The sequence below is a fragment of the Bos mutus genome, chromosome 4, assembly GCF_027580195.1.
Source record: "Bos mutus isolate GX-2022 chromosome 4, NWIPB_WYAK_1.1, whole genome shotgun sequence".
NCBI lineage: Eukaryota > Metazoa > Chordata > Mammalia > Artiodactyla > Bovidae > Bos > Bos mutus.
The window spans coordinates 5,457,450-5,477,787 of NC_091620.1; the positions used below are offsets into that span (position 1 = coordinate 5,457,450).

General features: G+C 49.9%; 1 protein-coding gene and 1 non-coding gene across 6 annotated transcripts in view; one reads left to right on the plus strand and one right to left on the minus strand.

Moving 5' to 3' along the window:
- Window positions 1-7,286: 7,286 nt before the first annotated feature.
- LOC138987678 (U6atac minor spliceosomal RNA) lies at window positions 7,287-7,412 on the minus strand. Its single transcript, XR_011464062.1, has one exon. It is a non-coding gene; the product is annotated as a U6atac minor spliceosomal RNA (small nuclear RNA).
- A 6,770-nt stretch (window positions 7,413-14,182) lies between these two features.
- The window catches only part of DNAJB6 (DnaJ heat shock protein family (Hsp40) member B6), a 52,277-nt gene continuing 46,121 nt past the window's right edge, over window positions 14,183-20,338 (plus strand). For 4 of the 5 annotated variants that reach the window (XM_070368997.1, XM_070368996.1, XM_070368999.1 and 1 more), the window contains exon 1: window positions 14,183-14,340. The gene's annotated coding sequence lies outside the window, so the exon portion shown is untranslated. Of the gene's footprint in view, window positions 14,341-15,040; window positions 15,210-20,338 lie in introns of all 5 variants that reach the window. The other variant, XM_070368998.1, reaches the window with a different exon arrangement.

The following is a 20,338-nucleotide window of genomic DNA, read 5'->3' on the forward strand; positions in this document are numbered from 1 at the left end:
CTGGCCAGGGACTGGGCACTGGGGCACGTCTGTGTGGCCCTCTTCTGCCTGCACAGCACAGGGGGCTGCTGGGGGGCAGGGTCACGGGAAGGCAGCCCGCCCCCCAGCGCCTGCGTTCCTCAGAGGGGCTCAGCCCCCTGAGCCTGACGCCCCCACCGCTGGCAGGACTGTGAGCCTGGGGCCTGCACCGAGGGAGCTCCCCGACTCCGGTTGGGAGGCCGCCCTCTGGCCACAGAATTGCCCCTGGCCCCCTAGGTTGCTCTTTGGGCCCTGGGCTGGCCATCAGCATCCTTCCGGCTGGAACGAGCCGTCTGGGCCAGGGTTCTCCTGGACCACCATCTCCAGCCTCTGGTTGCAGGAAGGTGTCAGCACGCATTTACCCATCTAGTCCATGAAAGTTTGCGGAGACCTACTCCGTGCTTCAGACCCTGGAAGGCACTGGGGGTTGGGCACGGGGCTCTGGGTGCTGGCTGGAGGGGTAGCCAGCACTGGGAGGGTTCAGGCCACAGCGATTCTGATGCACGTCCCCAGCGAGGAGAGGCCTGGCAGGGTCTACTTCCAAAGGGCCTGATTTCCAGGGCACGGGGTACAGAAGACACAGGTGCTGGGCGCAGCTGCAGAGAGCGGTCCCCTCGCAGCTAGGGGACTCGGGAACAAGAGGGAGCAGGCCTTCTTTCCAAGCTGGGGAGCAGACCCTAGGTGACCCCCGTGTGGGCACCGGCCCTGGGATGCCCCTCCTCCCCCACGTCTGCTCCACTCCACACCAAGCCTCCTAGGACAGGCTGGGAGTATCTTCCTCCTCCTGGACGTCAGAACAAAGTGGAGACGCTGTGGACACAGCTGGGGATTCTACTGGGGAGAAAAATCTTTCCTTGCTCTTCTAGATTCTTTGGCCAATCTAACAGTTAAACTGACATAAGACAGATTAACAGTAAAAAAGCAACTTCCATCCCTGCGGGGGTCCCACAAAAGCTGAACTGACTCTAGATACATGGGTGCTCCGTCGTGTCTGACTCTTGGACTCGTGCAACCCCGTGGACTGTAGCCCTCCAGGCTCCTCTGTCCTGGGGAGTCTCCTGGCAAGAATACTGGAGTGGGCTGCCATGCCCTCCTCCCGGGGATCTTCCCGACCCAGGGACTGAACCTCTGACTCTGATTCTTCTTACTCTTCACCCGCAGCATTGACAGGTGGGATCTTTATCACTAGCGCTGCCTGGAAGCCCAGGGTGACTCTGGCCCCCTTCGGTTACACATTAGATCATGTTCTTGCATGAATGTCTCTTTTCTTACGAGTGATGACAGTTACATGAGGCTACATAGGAAGCTTTACTTATGAGATCATACGTGCTAAGACAGCTCGAGGCAAAATGTCAGGAGGCCTGTAACCTGCGTTCAGATGGCTCAGCAAAAAGTGGAAAAGGAAGAGAGACTGAGCTGTGAGGAGGCGGCAGCAGTTGGCGAATCGAGGTGAAGATATCTGTTCATTCGACTGGTTTTTCAATTTTCCCGGAGTTCTGAGAAATTAAGAACTCAGAGTAGGGGGGCAGGGTCTGTGTTGAAGGGACAGTCCGTTAGGGCTGGGGGGTCAGGGGGCTGCCCTGGCTTGTCTGCCTGAACTGTGGCAGACCTGGGAGCCCTGGCTCCATCTGGGGGGGTGGTCCATTTGCTGGTGGCTACGTGCCGGGGAAGCCCTGTCCTGTGACCATAGGTTCCATTTCAACCCCAGACAGCCCTTTCCAGGTTCCTCTGGGCTTCAGAACAGGAGGGTGTGTGAGGGAGGCTCAGGAGGGGGGACATGGGTCTACCTACGGCTGATTCATGTGGATGTTTGGCAGAAACCAACACAATTCTGCAAAGCAATTATCCTTCAATTAAAAGTAAATGACTTTTTAAAAAAGTCAAATATGTTAAGAGATAAAGTAAAAAAGTAGCGGGGAGGCGGGTGGTGAGGGGAATACACCAGCTTACTGGGAACCGGGACACGGTCATCCTGCGGGGATGCTGCTGGAGAGGAGAGGCCGTCCGTTGGAGAAGCTTTCAAAGAGTAAGCGAGGACCCATGTGGCTTCAGTTACAGAACCCGCGCTCCTTCTCTCCGCTTGTCCTTCTCAGAGTGTAGGAAGTGCCCTGATGGGCGGCGGATCTGCGGGACCGGCAGGTTCCCGCTTCCTCCTCTTCTCAGCTGGGCGCTCTGTGTCCAGGCAGTGGGTCTGAGCTCTACGGGAGGGCGCCAAGCTGCTCTCACTCCTTTGCAGAGCAAGTGGTGGTCTGCTGGAGGAGGCCTCGCTGCCAGGAGTTCTTTCCTGTTCCCAGGCCCCCGAGGCTGCCTCGGGCACCCCTCTGCCTCGTCTCTGAGCCTCAGTTTCCTCCTCTGGAGATCTGAGGGTCCTGGTTCTGGGCAGAGCAGCCGTGGAGAGGAAAGGGGAAGGGCGAGCAGGGGCTTTGCCTGCTGCGAGCACTGGTGTGAAGCCAGCTGCCCAAGCGCATCTGGTTTGTTGCTTCAGATTTCCTCCAGGAGAGTCTTCAAAAGTGGTGATGCAACCCAACCCAGCGGCCAGAACTTGGAACACTTCCGTGGTGATGGAGGTATGCCGGGGTCCAGCCCCGGCTGATCCAGGGTATTCGAAGCGGGGACGGCGTCGGCGAGGATCAGGAAACAACTGCTTAATTAAACGTTAATCAAGGATATAAAGAGTAATAGAATAAGGATAGCTCAGTGAGGAAATTCAGTGGAGAAAAGAGGCTGAATAATTCAGCCAGAAGGTAAGAGAAAGAACGACATGGTGAGGCCAAGTTTCGGTGAACAAGGCCCGCACTTTATTTTCCAAACTAGTTTTTATACCTTAAGTTATGCATAGAGGATAATGGGGGAAGGGGTAGAGTCAAGCAGCAAGCCAGGCTTTCTTCCTGCAAACTTATCATATGCAAAAGTTTAGGTGATTTGCATCATCTTCTGGCCCGGAGGCCTGTTAACATTTTAAGACCTTTTCTTCAGAAAACTTATTTTTCTCTAAAGGTGATTGGTCAGGAGCCACCCTCCAAAAGCATTAGATAAAGTTGCATTCCTACAGAGCAAAGGTGTGGTGGGCTATAACAAGAAAAAGAATTAACTCAAGGGTCCCAGGTTACAAACATTAAAGCTACTACTTACACCAATTAATATCAATACACTGCCAGGGACACAGCAGGTAAGGGATATGGAGACTTAGCAGCAAACATTGGCCCAACAAGTGAAAATCCCTTCACCAATACAATTTCTAACCAATCTTTTAACTACTCAAAAGAATCTGTGTTTAGACAGTTTAGAACATCTCCTCCCTCTCACAGTTGGGAGGCTCTGAACAATCACATGTGGCCGGAAAAACCTATTCAGGCAGGCTAGAGGACTTCCAAAGGAGTTTGTAGGTTAAACACTGTCACACCCAGGAATTATTAACTGGAGCTGTAAGCTAACTCTTTTTTCAGAGAGAGGTAGTGGGGGACAGCCCCCCGTAAAGTCAGAGGTGTAGGTGAAAGCACAAAGCAGAAAGTAGGCAGACTCTGGTTTTGGGGGTAGATGCTCGAGAATTTCCAGGGAGACTCCTGAGGCTTGATCCCGCCTTTGCGTCTGCCAAGCCTCCTTCCTCATGACCTTTGCCAGGGGCGGAGCTCGCTCCCCGCAGAGGTAGTCCTCAAGCTTAGCCAGGCACTCAGTCCGAACCCTGAGATTCTCCATGAACCAAAGCCAGAGGCCGCTTTCCAGAAGCCGTGGGGGGAATGAACTCTGGGCACGTCCTGGCACCTGGCTGGCCTGAGGGTCATCCGCTCTGCATTTCTTGGCTCACATGGGAAATAATAAACGTTCTGTATGCGCTGGTTACATAAAGAAGAGGCCACGTGACTGAGAGGAAAAGGGACCCGACAGGCTGCACACAGTGGGCCGTGGGACCCCCGCCTCGGTCCTGTCGCCCAGAGTTCTGACTCTCCCAGGTGCCTGATCCTCCTCCAGAGAAACCTCATCACGTGCACTCCTCCCAGACAGCCTGATAGTATTGGTTTGCAGTCTGAGTGCCTCCAGGATCATGGTCTGGTTACCCTGCAGGAGCCCAGTCCCCTGGGGAAAGCTCTAATGGCTTTGTTTCAGGCTCACCGCCGGCTGCCCAAGTCTAGTCCATGCTGCCCAGGGGCTGGCAGGGATTGGCGAGTGGCTGGCGGTGACTGTTCCGGAGCAAGTGTTGAAGTCTAGTGAGAGGGACAGGGGGTGGGGCTGAGCTTTGGACAAAGCCTGTGCTCGCATATGACCACCTGAGAGCTCCACCTTGGGCTTCCCTCCCATCTTTTCACTGTGATAAAACACACTCAGCATGAACTTCACCGTGTGGACCATCTCTAAGGCTGGTGGGACACACTTAACCACCATCATCTCCATCACTCACCTTGTAAAACTGACACTCTGTCCTCAGTAAACGCTGACCACCCCCCCAACCAGCTCTTGGCTCCCCCCCATCTACTTTCTGTGAATTTGACGACCTTAGGGACCTCATGGGCTTCCCTAGTGGTGGTTCAGTGGTAAAAAAAAAAAAATCCACCTGCAGTGCAGGAGACTCGAGAGACGTGGGTTCGATCCTTGGGTTGGGAAGACCCCCTGGAGGAGGGCATGGCACCCTGCTTCAGTGTTCTTGCCTGGAGAATCCCGTGGACAGAGGAGCCTGGGGGGCGACAGTCCATGGGGTCACACAGAGTCGGACACGACTGAAGCGACTGAGCACGCACACATAGGGACCTCAGTAGATGGAGTCTTAACGGTGTTTATTCTTTGGGGACTGGCTCATCTGCTCAAGGTCCATCCCTGTTGGGGCAGGGGGCAGGCTGTCCTTCCTGTTTAAGGCTGAGCCGTGTGCCGTTGCGTGGGTGGACCATGTTTCGTTTATCCGTCATCCGTGAAGGCACACCGGGCTGCTCTACCTCTGGGCTAGTGCGAATAATGCTGATGAACATGCTGTGCAAATGCCTCCTTGAGACCCTGCTTCCATTCTTTCGTGTGTCTACTCAGGAGTTAGAACTGCTGGGTCACATGCTAGTCCTATTTTTAATTTAAATTATTTTATTTTATTGGCCCCACCGTGCGGGTATGTGGCATCTTGGTTCCCCAACCAGGGATTGAACGTGTGTCTCCTGCAGTGGAAGCCGGGAGTCTTAACTATAGGACTGCCAGGAACATGCTTTTATTTTTAATTTTTTGAGGAACTAGAATACCACTTTCCCCAGCAGCTGCTCGGCTATCCCAGTGGGTGTGGTGAGGTCATAAACAGTGAACGGGAGATTTTTGTCCGAGTCGGACTCCTCTGACTCTGGCTTATGTTTTCACTTTCCTAATTGTGCTTTTTTTTTTTTTAAATTAATTTATTTTTTATTGAAGGATAATTGCTTTACAGAATTTTGCTGTTTTGTGTTAAACCTCAACATAAATCAGCCATAGGTATTCATATATCCCCTCCCTTTTGAACCTCCCTCCCATCTCCCACCCCATCCCACCCCTCTAGGTTGATTCCGAGCCCCTGTTTGAGTTTCCTGAGCCATACGGCAAATTCCCGTTGGCTATCTATGTTACATATGGTAGTGTGAGTTTCCACGTTACTCTCTCCATACATCGCACCCTCTCCTCCCCTCTCCCCAGGTCTGTAAGTCTGTTCTCTATGTCTGTTTCTCCATTGCTGCCCTGCAAATAAAGTCTTCAGTACCATTTTCTAGATTCTGTATATGTGCATTAGAATATGATATTTATCTTTCTCTTTCTGACTTCACTCTGAATAATAGGTTCTAGGTTCATCCACCTCATTAGAGCTGACTCAAATGTGTTCCTTTTTATGGCTGAGTAAGAGGAACTAAAAAGTCTCTTGATGAAAGTGAAAGAGGAGAGTGAAAAAGTTGGCTTAAAGCTCAACATTCAGAAAATGAAGATCATGGCATCTGGTCCCATCACTTCATGGGAAATAGATGGGGAAACAGTGGAAACAGTGGCTGACTTTTTTTTTCTGGGCTCCAAAATCACTGCAGATGGTGATCACAGCCATGAAATTAAAAGACGCTTACTCCTTGGAAGGAAAGTTATGACCAACCTAGACAGCATATTGAAAAGCAGAGACTTTACTTTGCCAACAAAGGTCCGTCTAGTCAAGGCTATGGTTTTTCCAGTGGTCACGTATGGATGTGAGAGTTGGACTGTGAAGAAAGCTGAGTGCCAAAGAATTGATGCTTTTGAACTGTAGTGTTGGAGAAGACTCTTGAGAGTCCCTTGGACTGCAAGGAGATCCAACCAGTCCATTCTGAAGGAGATCAGCCCTGGGATTTCTTTGGAAGGAATGATGCTGAAGCTGAAACTCCAGTACTTTGGCCACCTCATGCGAAGAGTTGATGCATTGGAAAAGACTCTGATGCTGGGAGGGATTGGGGGCAGGAGGAGAAGGGGATGACAGAGGATGAGATGGCTGGATGGCATCACTGACTCGATGAATGTGAGTTTGAGTGAACTCCGGGAATTGATGATGGGCAGGGAGGCATGGCGTGCTGCGATTCATGGGGTCGCAAAGAGTCGGACACGACTGAGCGACTGAACTGAACTGAATACTCCATTGTGCACATGTACCACCACTTCTTTATCTATTCATCTGTCAATGGACATCTAGGTGCTTCCATGTCCTAGCTGTTGTAAATAGTGCTGCAATGAACAGTGGGATACATGTGTCTCTTTCAATTTTGGTTTCCTCAGTACTCTTGCCTGGAAAATCCCATGGACAGAGGAGCCTGGTAGGCTGCAGTCCATGGGGTCGAGAAGAGTCAGACATGACTGAGTGACTTCCCTTTCACTTTTCACTTTCACTCATTGGAGAGGGAAATGGCAACCCACTCCAGTGTTCTTGCCTGGAGAATCCCATGGACAGGGGAGCCTGGTGGGCTGCTGTCTATGGGGTCACACAGAGTCAGACACGATTGAAGTGACTTAGCAGCAGCAGCAGGGTATGTGCCTAGGAGTGGGATTGCTGGGTCATAGGGTGGTTTTATTCCTAGTTTTTTAAGGAATCTCCATACCGTATTCCATAGTGGCTCTATCAATTTACATTCCCACCAACAGTGCGAGCGTGTTCCCTGCTCTCCACACCCTCCAGCATTTATTGCTTATAGACTTTTTGATGATGGCCATCCTGACCAGTGTGAGGTGATATCTCATCGTAGTTTTGATTGCATTTCTCTAATAATGAGTGATGTTGGGCATCTTTTCATGTGTTTGTTAGCCGTCTGTGTGTCTTCTAAAAACAGTGGTTCGATGCCACGAGGTAAGTGGCAATGCCTCAGCCATATGCATGCTGTCAGGCCCGAGAGTCCCTTCCATCCTTGTCAAGGAGAGTGCTAGCCTTCTCTCCTTTCATACAATGCTGTGCTTTTTGATGAACAAAAGTTTTTGCTTTTAATGAGTCCAGGTTTTCATTTTTTTCTTTTATAGTAAATGCTTTTTGTGCCTGTACAAATATTTTCACCTGTGTTTTCTTCTAGAAGTTTTATAGTTTTAGATCGACATTTGGGCCTATGATATCCTTTTGAAAATTAATTTATTTTTGGCTGAACTAAGTCTCCATTGCTGTGCAAGCTTCCTCTAGTTGCAGAGAGCAGACTACTCTCTAGCTTTTTCATCACTTAAATCACACCGATGCGTCATTTGTCACTGCCATGATACTGGCCAGCCAGTTGGGCATCAAGGAAAAGCCACTGTTTTCCTTTATCTTTTTAAAAAACTGAAGCACAGTTAGCTTACAGTGTTTCAGGCGCACAGCAAGCGGTTTGGTTGCACACATACATACAGGTATTAACTGTATTCCTTTAACAGGTATTTCCATTATAGTTTATCACAAGATATTGAACACGTCTTTCCTTGGGAACAACAGGGGACTAGTGACAGTGGCCCTCGAGGTAAAGAGCCCGCCTGCCAACGCAGAGACGCAAGAGACGCGGGTGTGATCCCGCGTCGGGAAGATCCCCTGGAGGAGGGCACGGCGACCCACTCCCGTGTTCCTGCCTGGAGAATCCCGTGGACAGAGGAGCCTGGCGGGCTGCAGTCCACCAGGTCACAAAGAGTCGGACATTCCTAGGAACTGGATTGCTGGGTCATACGGTGCTTCTGGTGTGTGTGTGGGCTGGGGGGCATATGGGACCTTAGTTCCCTTACCAGGGATTGAACTCCCTGCAGTGGAAGCATGGAGTTTTAACCACTGGACCACCAGCCAAGTCCCTATTTTTAGTTTTTTAAGGACCCTCCATACTGTTCTCCATAGTGGCTGCACCAATTTACACTCCCACTGACAGTGTAGGAGTGTAAATTTCCCCATACCCTCTCCAGCCCTTGTTTGTAGACTTTTTGAGCGTTCTGACCTGTGTGGAGACTTTTGATTGACATGTTCCTGTCGGCCATTTAAGGCAGTGTTCTGAGTAGAGAAACATATACTCTAAATATATATATGTGAAACTGCCCATGTCTCACTCAACACCTGGAGGTTTCACCATACCCTTTATCTGCGACTCTAATCTTCAGAGTCCAGCGCACATACATGGCACAGCAGTCATTCCTATCTCACTGACAGGGAACTGAGGCTCCTGGCAGAGTCAACGTCACAGCCGGGCACAAAGCTAAGCTCGTGCCTCAAGTGCTGGTGGTCCCAACGGAAAAGCAGCCTTTCTCCTTCTCGGCCCCGGTGCTGGCACTCTGTCCCCTTCCCGCTCAGCCAAGACCACACTGTCCAGAGGTCCGGAAGCATGACCGTTTTCAGATACAACCTCCTCCCTGGTCATTGTCTGTCGAGATGAAGGACCTTCTCTAGTGCTTGCCCTTTTCGCATGCTGAACATGTTCTGGAATCCCAAAGCTCCTTACAGCTCTCTGCAATCCATCTGTGTCCTCCTTGCCTCCTCCCCTGGGGGGTCCTGTGTCAGATGGGGGGGTCCCACCTCTGACCCCTCTGTCACTACACCCTCGACTTCCCATCTGTTTTAAAGGAATGTGAGTTTCTCGATTTTACGCTGGGTTCCAAGCATCCAGACTCCTTGAGAATGACTTTAAGCTTCGCTTTCTCTCCAGCATCTTCTGTTCCTTTTCTGTCCACGGCCTCTTTAGTTAGAAACACGCAGGAATGTCTGTCTTTGCAGAAACAAACACAGCAAAGCCAGGTAAACACCAGGCCTTCCCGTGACCTTCTCTTTCTCCGTATCTTCTTTCCTTCCTTCTCTTTTGGGGACAAACCCGTCTAAGTCCTGCCAGGGTTTCCCAACAAGCACCAGGCTATAATCCAGTCTCCTGGAATCACTCCAGAAAAGGCCACCGACCTGCGAACCATGAACGGTTCTCAGCTCCCCTCCGTCTTTTCTTACTTGACGATGTTAACTATTTCCTGGGCTCACCCCTACCGCCAGCTTTTCGCTCAGCTGCTCCTTCTCTTCCCATGGCAATGAGGCTCTGAAGCCTTGGTGAGCAGCTCTGACAGGCCTTGGGAGGGCTGGGTCCTGGTGACACCACCTGCTGGGTGTTTCCAGCAGACCCCCATGGTCCCTTTTCCCCACAGCCAACATCTGCACTGTCTTCACCCACACCAGCTCTTCCTCCTGGTCAGAACTTCACAGTGTGGAATCGAGTCTTCCTTTCCTTCACCCCCACACCTCGTCAGGCACAGGTGCTCGAGATTTTTCTTTTTCTTCTATAACCCAAAAATGTTTCCAAGGTTTCACGGTCACCGTTTCCTTTCATTGTCCAGTGAAATAATTTGAGTCTCCTTCTAAAGTGACTGCAAGGACTTCCCTGGGGGTCCAATGGATAAGAATCCACCTGCCAGTGCAGGGGACTCGGGTTCGGTGGCTGGTCCGGGAAGATCCCACAACAAAGCCCAAGGGCCTCGACTACTGAGCCTGCAGGCCTAGAGCCGGTGCCCCGCGACGAGAAGCCACCACAGTGCGAGGCCCTCGCATCACAACTGGAGAGGAGCCCCCGCTCACAGGAACTAGAGAAAGCCCCCAAGCAGCAACAGAGACCCAGGCTGGCTACATTCAATCAATCATTAAAAAAAAAGGTTAAAAAAAGAGAGTACATCTATTAAAAAATAATAATAATAACATGACTGCAAGAAATCCAGAACCTGTCCCCTCCCTGGGCTCCTCTTCTAGGGTCTCCGGGCTGGGATCCGCCCCGTGGTCACTGTCTTTTAAACACAGGCCCGGCCCCCGCTTCATTCCTCAAGTTGACCTTTCACACACAAAAAGATAACACCAGGCTGGAAAGGCTGATCCCCATTTCTGCAGCCCTGAGATGTCACAGAAGGAATGAAAACGCTTGGAAACAGCTCATGATCCGACATCAGTGATCACAGGTCCCCAGGCTCCCTGCTGTGTCCTTCCTCCAAGTGGCCCTTCCAGCCATCCTCCCAGGCAGGCCTCTACCCCCCACCCCGAGCCCTCCCTTCCTGTCCACCTTCTGCAGTTAAAACAGGCACAACTTTTGCAAAGATGCTCTTCTCCACAGTGTCACCACGTCACACAGCCCTCCAGTCGGCCTCTCTCCGCTAGACTTCCTTGACACCCGTACCTTGCAGAGCCAAAAAGGAGGTTTCCTTCTGAAATGAGAGGCCTGTCGCCATGCCTACGGTGTGGGACAGCTTTAGTTTTACAGAGTACTAATCAGTCATTCAATCAGCTTCTTGGTGACCCTTGGATGGATTTCCTCTGTTTGGAGTTCTCTCCACCCACACAGGGCTTCAAACATTAACTCTTCCTGGTCTTCCAGAACTCACTCAAGATGGCCGCTTCTGAATGGAGACGCAGATGTAGAGAGCTGACCTGTGGATGCAGTGGGGGAGGGGGAGAGCAGGGCAAACGGAGCAGGTAGCATCAGCATATATACACTAGCCTGTGTAAAGTGGATCGTCGAGAGAAGTTGCCGTGTAACCCAGGGAGCCCACTCTGGTGCTCTGTGATGACCCAGAGGGGTGGGGTGGGGGGAAGGCAGGGGGGCTCAAGAGGGAGGGGCTATGTGTGTAATTATGGCTGATTAGAATCTGCCTGCGATGCAGGAGACCTGGGTTCCATCCCCAGGTGGGGAAGATCCGCTGGAGGAGGGCACAGCTACCCACTCCAGTATTCTTGCCTGGAGAACTCCATGGACAGAGGAGCCTGGGGGGTTACAGTCCTTGGAGTCACAAAGAGTCGGACACGACTGAACGATGAAGACTTTCCACTTTCCTTTTGCTTTTTTTTTGTTTGGATAGGTAAGAAGTAGATTTATTCAGATTCAGAGAGAAGCACTCTCCATAGAGTGTGGGCCATCGCAGAGGGTGAGTGCAGCTTTGCATTTTTGTATGGCAGAAACCAACACAGCATTGTAAAAATTAAAAATACAAAGCAAACAAAAAAAGATTGGCTTCTTCTGAGGAGTTTTTCTCCATCTGTGCCCTGCGCCCCCCACCCCCATCCTGGTTTGAATGTCTCCCTTCTGGATCCTGGAGCCTGTAAGCTTAGATCCCCGAAGCTCTGGCCGACAGCACCGGAAGCTCTGGCTTATGGACCTGTCTTCCTCAACGGATGCAGAGGTCCTCGAGGGGAAGAGTCCTGCCTTCTTTGAGCCCTGGTGTACAGTAGATGCTCAATGTATGCTCACCAGATGGATAAATGAAAACATACTCATGTTTATCCACAGCCATATTCAGTCTCTCACTTCACACCACTGTACTATGGAGTTATGGAAGACTCGTGATTTCAACTTCATAAACATGATTTTATTAGTTTTGAAAAGTAATAGTAAAATAAAAATATTTTACACACAAAAGTTCAAACAATACTTCAAATCATGAAAAAGAAAGTGAGGGGACTTCCCTGGTGGTTCGGTGGCTAAGACTCCAAGCTCCCGGTGCACAGGGCCCGGGTTCGATCCCTGGTCGAGGAACGAGACCCCACGTGCTGCAACTAAAGATCTGGCTGTGACAACTAGGGCCTGGCACAGCCAAATAAATATTTTTTAAAAAAGAAAAGAAAAAAGTGAGAATTGTGTGAAATACTCTTTGCTGAACATTCTTCCAGTTCTCCATGAGCGTGTTCAACTGTAGAATATGCCATCCTAGGTATGACTCTTGGGCATAAAGATTATTTGGCAACTTCCTTTATTTTTGAGAAACTGCAGGAGCAGGAGAAACTGAGAACAGAATCAAACTTTACCCTTTTGTGGGGGAAATCTGCATTTATAAGAGAAATCTCCGTTTGTATCTGCATCTTCCTCCCTCTGAGGGGCTTCCCAGGTGGCAGTGGTACAGAATCTGCCAGCAATGCTGGAGACTCCAGTTCCATCGCAGGGTTGGGAAGATCCCTGCAGGCGGAAATGGCAACCCACTGCAGTTATTCTTGCCTGGAATCTCATGGACAGAGGAGACTGGCAGGCTACAGTCCATGGGGTCGCAAAGAGAGGGACACAACTGAGAACATACATGTTAATAAAACCTGTATTTATTTTTCTCTTTTGTATTTCATTATAGGGAGTTTCATTATAACCAAGAACTGAAAAGCAAAGACAGAAAATTATATGTGTACGGTCCCATCGACCTCTCCCTCCCCGCAAATACAATTTTACTAGAAGGAGAGCACTATACCCACTGTCTCAATAATGCAAGCTGGATACATTCGATGTTAGTAAGCATAATTACATTATTATTTTTATGGCTTGCAAAGTATTCCTGATGAGGAACAGATTATCTCCAGAGTCGATATCAGTAACCTTGTACGTTCTTTTTTCTTTCATTTTCTGTTCTTGAATTTATTACCTCAGGGCAAATTATTTACAAATGTTATTCTTCTATCAGAGATTAATTTTTCAGGATAGTAAAAATTGCCAAGCTGTCATTGAGGACCTTCATCTTTGGTTCCTGGGCTCGGGCAGGGTGCCTGTGTGCGTGTGCCGGGTCTACAAATTTTCTCCTATCACTTGCACGTTTGGCTGGGGAGAAGTCCATGCCTTTTTATCAGTTTCTCAAAGAGGCATAAGTTTCTCGACAAAGAAGAGCTATGATTTCCTGAGTATCATTATGTGATAGGCACAGAGCCCAGCGCAGACAGTGACCCTTCCCAGGAAGTCCATATCCCCATTTTACAGATGGGGAGCCAAAGTCGGTCTCCCTGCTCTTCCTCCCAACCTGCAAACTCCAAGTTAGTCCTGGCCGGGCTTCCCTTCCTACCAGGTTGCCAGCCCGAGGCCCTTCCCCCCACGCCTCTGCAAATGCAAATGCTTGCGGTTCCCTTTTGGAATCTTCTTCCACTGAAGTACCGTCCGGCAGCACCGCCATCGGAGCTAACACTTATTGTACAATGTCTTTCATCGCTGAAGATCTTCCCTGTTGTTTCACAGACCGCTCTTTACAGATGGAGTATTGGCTAACGTTCAGGGTGTTTGGCCCCCTGGAATGCCGGCAGGCACTTTGTTGGTACCGTTTGGTTTCCTTCCGACACAGTTCACTGCATGGACAGATGTTTTAATACGTATTTTTTGGAGGAAGACCAAGTTATTTGTGGCTAGCCCACTAGACTCCACGTCTCTCGCTGCTTGCATGTCCAGGTTAGCTCCCGCTCGCCTCAGGTGGGGTCTCATTAAATATGAGACGTCGCTCGTCGCCCGATAGCACTGTCTCCGCGGAGGGAAAGCCTGGGGGCCTGCAGACAGATAGGGTTGCGTGCGGCGCCGGTACTGCGGGAAATTCCAGCCCCGCCGAGGTCATCTCCTCTTCGTCAGGAGACGCGAAAACCCAACACCGCCTCGCCGCCTCGCCCGGGAGGCTTCTGTAACCTTCCAAAGGAAGGGATCGAGAATTGACTCAGAGTAAACACATTTTCTTTTGCTAACTGGTCACCTGCCCAGAGCCAGGTAAGTAAGACAGGGAGGGCTGAAGAAACACAAGAAATGACTCCACAGAATCCAGGGCGCGAAGACCAAAACCGACAGCGCCCACGCCTCAGGCCCTGAAGGACACGGACGCCGCGCCAGGAACCGGCACGCGGCGGGCCTCGCCTGCGCATGCGCGCTGTCTGCCGCGTCCGGGGCCGCGCAGAATCTTCGGGAAGGCGGGGGAGGAGGGGGTCGGGGCGGTCGGGGCTTTGCGCACGCGCGGCCTCAGGGCCGGGCGGAAGTGTCGTCGCCGCGCCGCCGCCGCCTGACGCACTTCCTGTTTGTTGTTGGAGAAAGGAGAGAAAGGAAAGCGCGAGGACCGTCGCCGCCTCCGCCACCGCGCCGGAGCCGAGGAGCCCCGGCCGTAGCCCCAGCGCGCCTTCCGCCGCTGGCTCCCGCGTCGTCGGTGAGGGCCGCCAGCGGCCGGGGCGAGGGCCCGGCGGCCCAGCTGACCCGGACCTCGGCTGCGGCTTGTGGGGCCGGGGGCCGAGGACTCGGGGAAGGGGCCTGAGGGCTGGAGACGGGTTTGGTGTGGGGCCGGGGCCGGGCCGGGCCGGGCCGGGCCGGGCGCGCCGGGGCCGGCGGCAGGCCGCGGGCCGGGCTGGGGGTCGCGCGTCGGGGCGGGCTCCGGCCGTCCCCTCGCCTCCTTCAGCGCGCCTCCCCCCGCCTCGGCCGCCGCCTGACCCGGCGGCCCCCTCCTCCCGGCGCCTTGGGGGCCCCGCGCCGGCGGTTGGGGCCGGGCGGGTGCCGGGACCGGGCGGCGGGCTCGGGGAAGGGGGCGAGGGATCTGTCGCGTGGGAGGCTGAGGGTCTGAGTGTTTGAAGGCCCCGCGGGGACGTCCCTGAGCCCAGGAGGGAGGCGGGTTTGCGGGAGGAGTGGGGGGCCGCGTGTCCGGAACTCCCCGCCGGCTCCTCCGAAGCGTGTGGATGGTCGGTCGAAACGAAGTGTTTGGCTTTCTGCTCACCAAAACGGTTCGCTTGGTTTCTGTTCAGGGTGTATGGCAGTTTATATAACTGAAGTTTCTGTCAAGTTTTGCCCAAGTAAGGAAAGAGTTGACGCAAGAAGTGAAAATTGCAAACTTGGGTTGTCTCGCGAAATGTTTTCAGAGTGTGTGTCGCCAGTCAGGACGTTTCAATCTCACTGCCAACCCACGGACCACGGGAAGGACACGGCCTTTGTGGACAGGTCTCCGCACCGGCCGGGGGCTGCCTGGCACGCGTGGGCGGGGCGGCGCCCTCTGTGTTCCCAACGTTTTATCGCAGTTGTGGAATCGTGGTAAGACTTTATGGCTGGAATCTTCTAAGGCGACTAATTGATTTAGTGGAAAAGTTAGGCCGAATGACCAAAAAAGGAAAGAGAAACTCTTATCATTTGAACTTGCTCATGTTTCAGTCGCTTTTTTTCTAGTAGTTAAGCGAATCAGTGTTATCTTGATTTGTGAAAGGCATTTTGTATTTCTTTCCCCAACCTGTTTCTAGACCACCGCTCCCCTGATTGTTTCTGGGAAGTTTAATTCACACTTCTCTTGTTTCCAGTCAGAGGCCTCAGCTCCTGTGGGTGTGTTTGTGTGCGTTAGTCCCTCATTCCTGTCCGGCTCTGCTACGCTATGGACTCGAGTCCGCTTGCCTTTTCTGTCATGGGATTCTCCAGGCCAGAATACTGGAGTGGGTAGCCGTTCCCTTTTCCAGGGGATCTTCCCAACCCAGGGATCGAACCCAAGTCTCCTGCATTGCAGGCGGATTCTTTGCCCTCTGAGCCATTATCAATGTCCTTTGTGCGTGCTGTCTAAGGAGCTGTGGAATTTGGGGGGTTATGCAGAGTATGAACTTGGGGAGTAAATTGGCTCGGTTAGTCGTTTGTGGGTGTGGATGACTTGAAGTGGGAGGAGAACAAAAGGGGATGAGATGTTGGTTTTACAGATTGGCTTAAGCAGGCTTGGTGTGTAGTGCTGTACAATTGGAGAAAGTTGGGAATTTAGGGGTTTTTCCAAAAATTTGACTTGTGTTCAGCACCCTCTTAAAAATATCATTGTTTTAAATTCGTTTTTCTTGACCTGAAAGTGATAGATTTGGCTGCAGGAGAGAGACTTACCTGGAGGGCTGGGTGGAGACTATGGTTTGAGTAATACTCTGGATACTAAGTGGAGGATAGGGAGTTGTGGTGTGACTACCTGCAGCGAGTGGCAAACAATAGCCTTACTCTTCAGGTAAACCCATTGAATTTTAGGTGTTTGATCTCAGGGGAGAACCATTTTCCCTTGTATTGACTCTCTTTTGAACAGCTCCAAACAAGAGAATTGTACTCCTCACCTTTTCCACCTGGACTCAGGTTTGGGGTGAAATGCGTCTGTACCTTTCATAGTTTTAAAGAAGACACAGTTATTTTCAGTTCGGTTTTTCAGCATCGCAGTGTAATCCTCAGCGTGTCAGCTTAGTGATGTAGAGGTCACCTACCTTCCACTGGGGTGCAGTCGTATGCTCTTTCAAGGTCAGCTGCTGCTACCTTGGTTAATGCTTAAAGATGATTAAATGTCACTCTTGGTGTCTGTTGGTAAGAAGTAAGTGAACGTAGTCAGTCTTTTGATATCTTAACAGAATTTTTAGAAAGTGTGTGTTTTGTTTTTGCTTTTTCACTTCCTTGGAAATGATCTAGAATGTAGGCCTGTGTTCTGTGTTATAAACCTGGTTTGCCTAAAATTCGTCCAGGACGCCACCCAGTGGCAAGAGCAGGTTAACTGCGGGCTTATTTGTGAATTAAGATGGGATCAGTGGCAAGGTTTAAGAAGTGCTGTGGTTTCTCTTCGTGAATAAAATTTAAAGAGAATTTCAAGCTTAAAAAAAGTGAAATGAAGAAGAGAGAAGTTAGTGAAGGTAAGAATAGTGCATAGAAAGACAATTTTAAAGCCTGACTGAAGAAATCAGGCTTACTGGATTTGTCAACAAGAAAAAAAGTTGGTGCTTCTGTTATAGATTATAAGGTGTTTTTCAAACTTTTATTTTTAGGGAGACATACAAAAAATAGTTGACTCCTTTTGTTTCAATATCCTACTTAAGAAATAAATGTTGGAGAGTGCTTTAGAGGGCAACCTTGCACCTATCCATTCTTTTATTAGAGTAAAATTTTTACTTTATTTCTAAACTGAAAAAAGGTAAATTTTAAAAATACTTCATTTTTAAAGTGAGGGGAGTTTCTGGAAAAAAGACTAAAAGGTTAAGTTTCTAAGTGTTGCAGTATATATCAAAGTAGAGAAGGTTCCGTCTAATTTATATTCTAAACCTTACTTCAAAAGCTATACCTTATTTAGGCATAGTTTGGTTTTCTCTGAAAATTGTTAACCTATTTGTAAGGACTTCTTGACTATTCTAAATAAAAGGCAGTAGTCATCGCATTTGGCCATGAGGCAGTGGCTCTATTTGTGTGTCAGAATAGTCCAGGTATTTTAGGTTTCTTAAACTCAGGTGCAAAGATCACACGTCTTTGGAATGGTGATTTCTTACGGCAGCTGTGACTTTGTGTCTTTTGAAATTTTCATCCTACCCTTTTCCCCGAGAGGTGGGGAAAAGGTGGCCCACTCCAGTGTTCGTGTCTGGAGAATCCCTCGGAGAGCAGAGCCTGGCAGGCTACAGTCCGTGGGGTCGCGGAGTCGGACACGGCCGAGGGACTCTCACTCTTTCACTGTGTGTGTGCTGGCGCACTGGGCCCTCCTGTGAGGGCCTTTGGGCAGACCTGGAGTTTTCCATCGTGTGTTTCTGTGACTGTAGTGTTGTCCTGGACTCAGAGTGCTCAGAAAATATCGGTTGAATTGGATCCTTTTTTCCTGGTTTATCTGTGCCCCTTCTGTGGTTAATAATGGAATCCAGAGCTTAGGGGAGTTTAGAGAACAATATAGCTAGCATACAGATTGAGTTCACAAGTACCAGGACTGATGAAATACCAATACTTGCCATGTATTATTTTAATGAAAGGAAGTTAGTCATACCTGTAAGTGTCTAATGGGTGATGATTGCCAGATGAGAGAATGGTCTTGGATCTTGAGTTATAGAGGAAATAAATTCCCTTGTTTGTTTCTGGAATACTTTAAGGCATGTTGAGTAAGAACAAGATACGGAAGAAGATGATTTGTGATAAGGAATGACAGTTGACTTCTGTCTTTGCCCCCTACTCTCTGGTACATCTCGTTCATCAGATAATGAGATGATGTGGAGGAACTTGTCCACGTTCGCCATCTATTTCTTTTTAAACTTGCCCCTTTCCTTTCTATTAAGCAATAGTATTGCACAAAATTAGTTCCATGTCACAACATGAATTCAGCATTTAAACAAGGTTTTAAGTTTCTCCACTCGTAAGTTAGAAGTAACAAGTATTTTGATTTGCTGATTTCTTAAGCTGAGGAATAGAGAATGTCTTCAAGAGACAAATTGCATTATGTAAAACATTGTGTAATGTGTAGCAATCTGTGGGGGCAAAACTATCTGGAAGGAGGAATGTTGATTTTCTCCCTTCGGCTCCATTTTCAACATGGAGTCTCTTGGATTGGAAGGGAATAAGGAGCATTTTTATTGCAAGCAGAGCAAGGTTTTTTAGATTTAGATGGAGAGATATCTGAGAACAGTCTCTTGGGTGGAAAGATGGTTATTTAAAAATTTTTTTTGCTGTGCTGTGTGGCATGTGGGATCTTAGTTCCCCATCCAGGGATCAGACCTGTGCCTCCTGCAGGGGGATTGAGGAGCCCAGTCTACTGGGCTGCCAGGGAATTCTCAAAGTTGTCAGGTTAGCCCAGTTACACACTTTTAATTTGTGCGGACAGGCAAGATTTGGGACGACATAGCCAAAGGACTCAGTGCAGAGATGTCTTTGTCATACCCCGAGCTTGAGGAACATGACTCGGGGTCATCGTGTAGAGGCAGGAAGACCGACGTGTTGGTAGCAGTCGCGTTGGGCACAAAAGTTCTTTAGTGTCGATGAGACCATGGGACCTGTGTAATGACTTGGCAGTTCTCCTTTAGAAATTCAATAGAGACAGGGTTGTAACTTAAAAGGGACTAGTTAAGCTGTTGAAGAAACTTGGCCTTTCAGAGCTCTCTCTCAGGGCACCTCTTCTGGATGGACATTTGTGACTGTCACCTGAGGTACTTGTTTAGCACCTTGATATTCATCTTGCATGTGAATAGTTGAGTTAGAGGGAAAGGAAATGCTTCTCTGAATGGGCCATTGTAAGTTAAATTCTACACATCCATCCTCGAACCCCCCCCTTAACCATTGAGATGAGCCTTGGAAGGTTTACAGATGTGTCTCAAGAGTTTGCGGGCGTTGTGGTGTGTGCCCCTTGAGACCTGTACAGTCACTCTCACTCTCAGAAGGAGGGGCGTCCTGGGAAACCCTTTCTGAGCCGCAAAGGTCTGAAGGGAAGAAGCAGTTAGCTGAGGACCCATCTTGCCCACCGATGCACAAAATAAATGGAGGGGAAGCCCAGGTGCTCACAGGCAGTTCACAGCTGTTGCTCCTCGAGGCTGAGGAGCTGTGTGTGGTCCCTGGGAAGGTGCCGCTCACTGCTGGAGTGGGCACTGCTGCCAACGTTTCTTTTTCTTGTAAAAGTGAAAATCCTCTTCAAATTTCTTGTGATTGTCAAAAACAGGTACTAAATGTGGGCGTTTTTTTTTTTTTTTTAATTATATACTTGGCTGCACCAGGTCTCAGCTGTGGCATGAGGGGTCTTTAGTGGTGGCACGCCAACTCCCAGCTGTGCCCATGGGATCCAGTTCCCCAGCCCGGGCCCTGCATTGGGAGCGTGGAGTCCCAGCCACTGGATCACCAGGGAAGTTCCGTGTGGGTCTTTCTTAAAGGTGAAGTATTGTGACGAGAGCTCTGGAAAAGCAGGGGACATCTGTGTTACTGAACTGGTCAAGGGGTGAAAGACTGCAGCAGCGCGATGTTCATACTGACGACCCCCTCTTTGTCAGCTGTGCGTCTCTCCTTCCAGGGTGCCTTGAGATAGTAGCTAAATACCGTGTGAAACCATGTTTGGTGGTAAGTACAAACAAGTACTCCTTGTTTGAGCATTTATAATTTTGGTTTTGATGTGTGTAGTGGTAGTTCAGGCCCAGGCAGACCCCGTTTTATAGCGGGTCACTTGAGTGCAGGTGTTGCCTTTTTTTTTTCCTGAACAAATTGATGGTTTGTGACAACCTTGCGTCGATCAAGTCTATTGGCCCCATTTTTCTCACAGCATTTGCTCACTTTGTGACTGCCAGTTTGGTAATTCTCATGGTATTTCAAGGTTTTTCATTATTACGTTAATGATCTGTGATCTCTGATGTTACTATTGTAATTGTTCTAGGTCCTTCTAAGACCATCTTAGACCCTGTGTTCTGACTGCTTCACCGACCCACTGTCTTTCTCCCCCT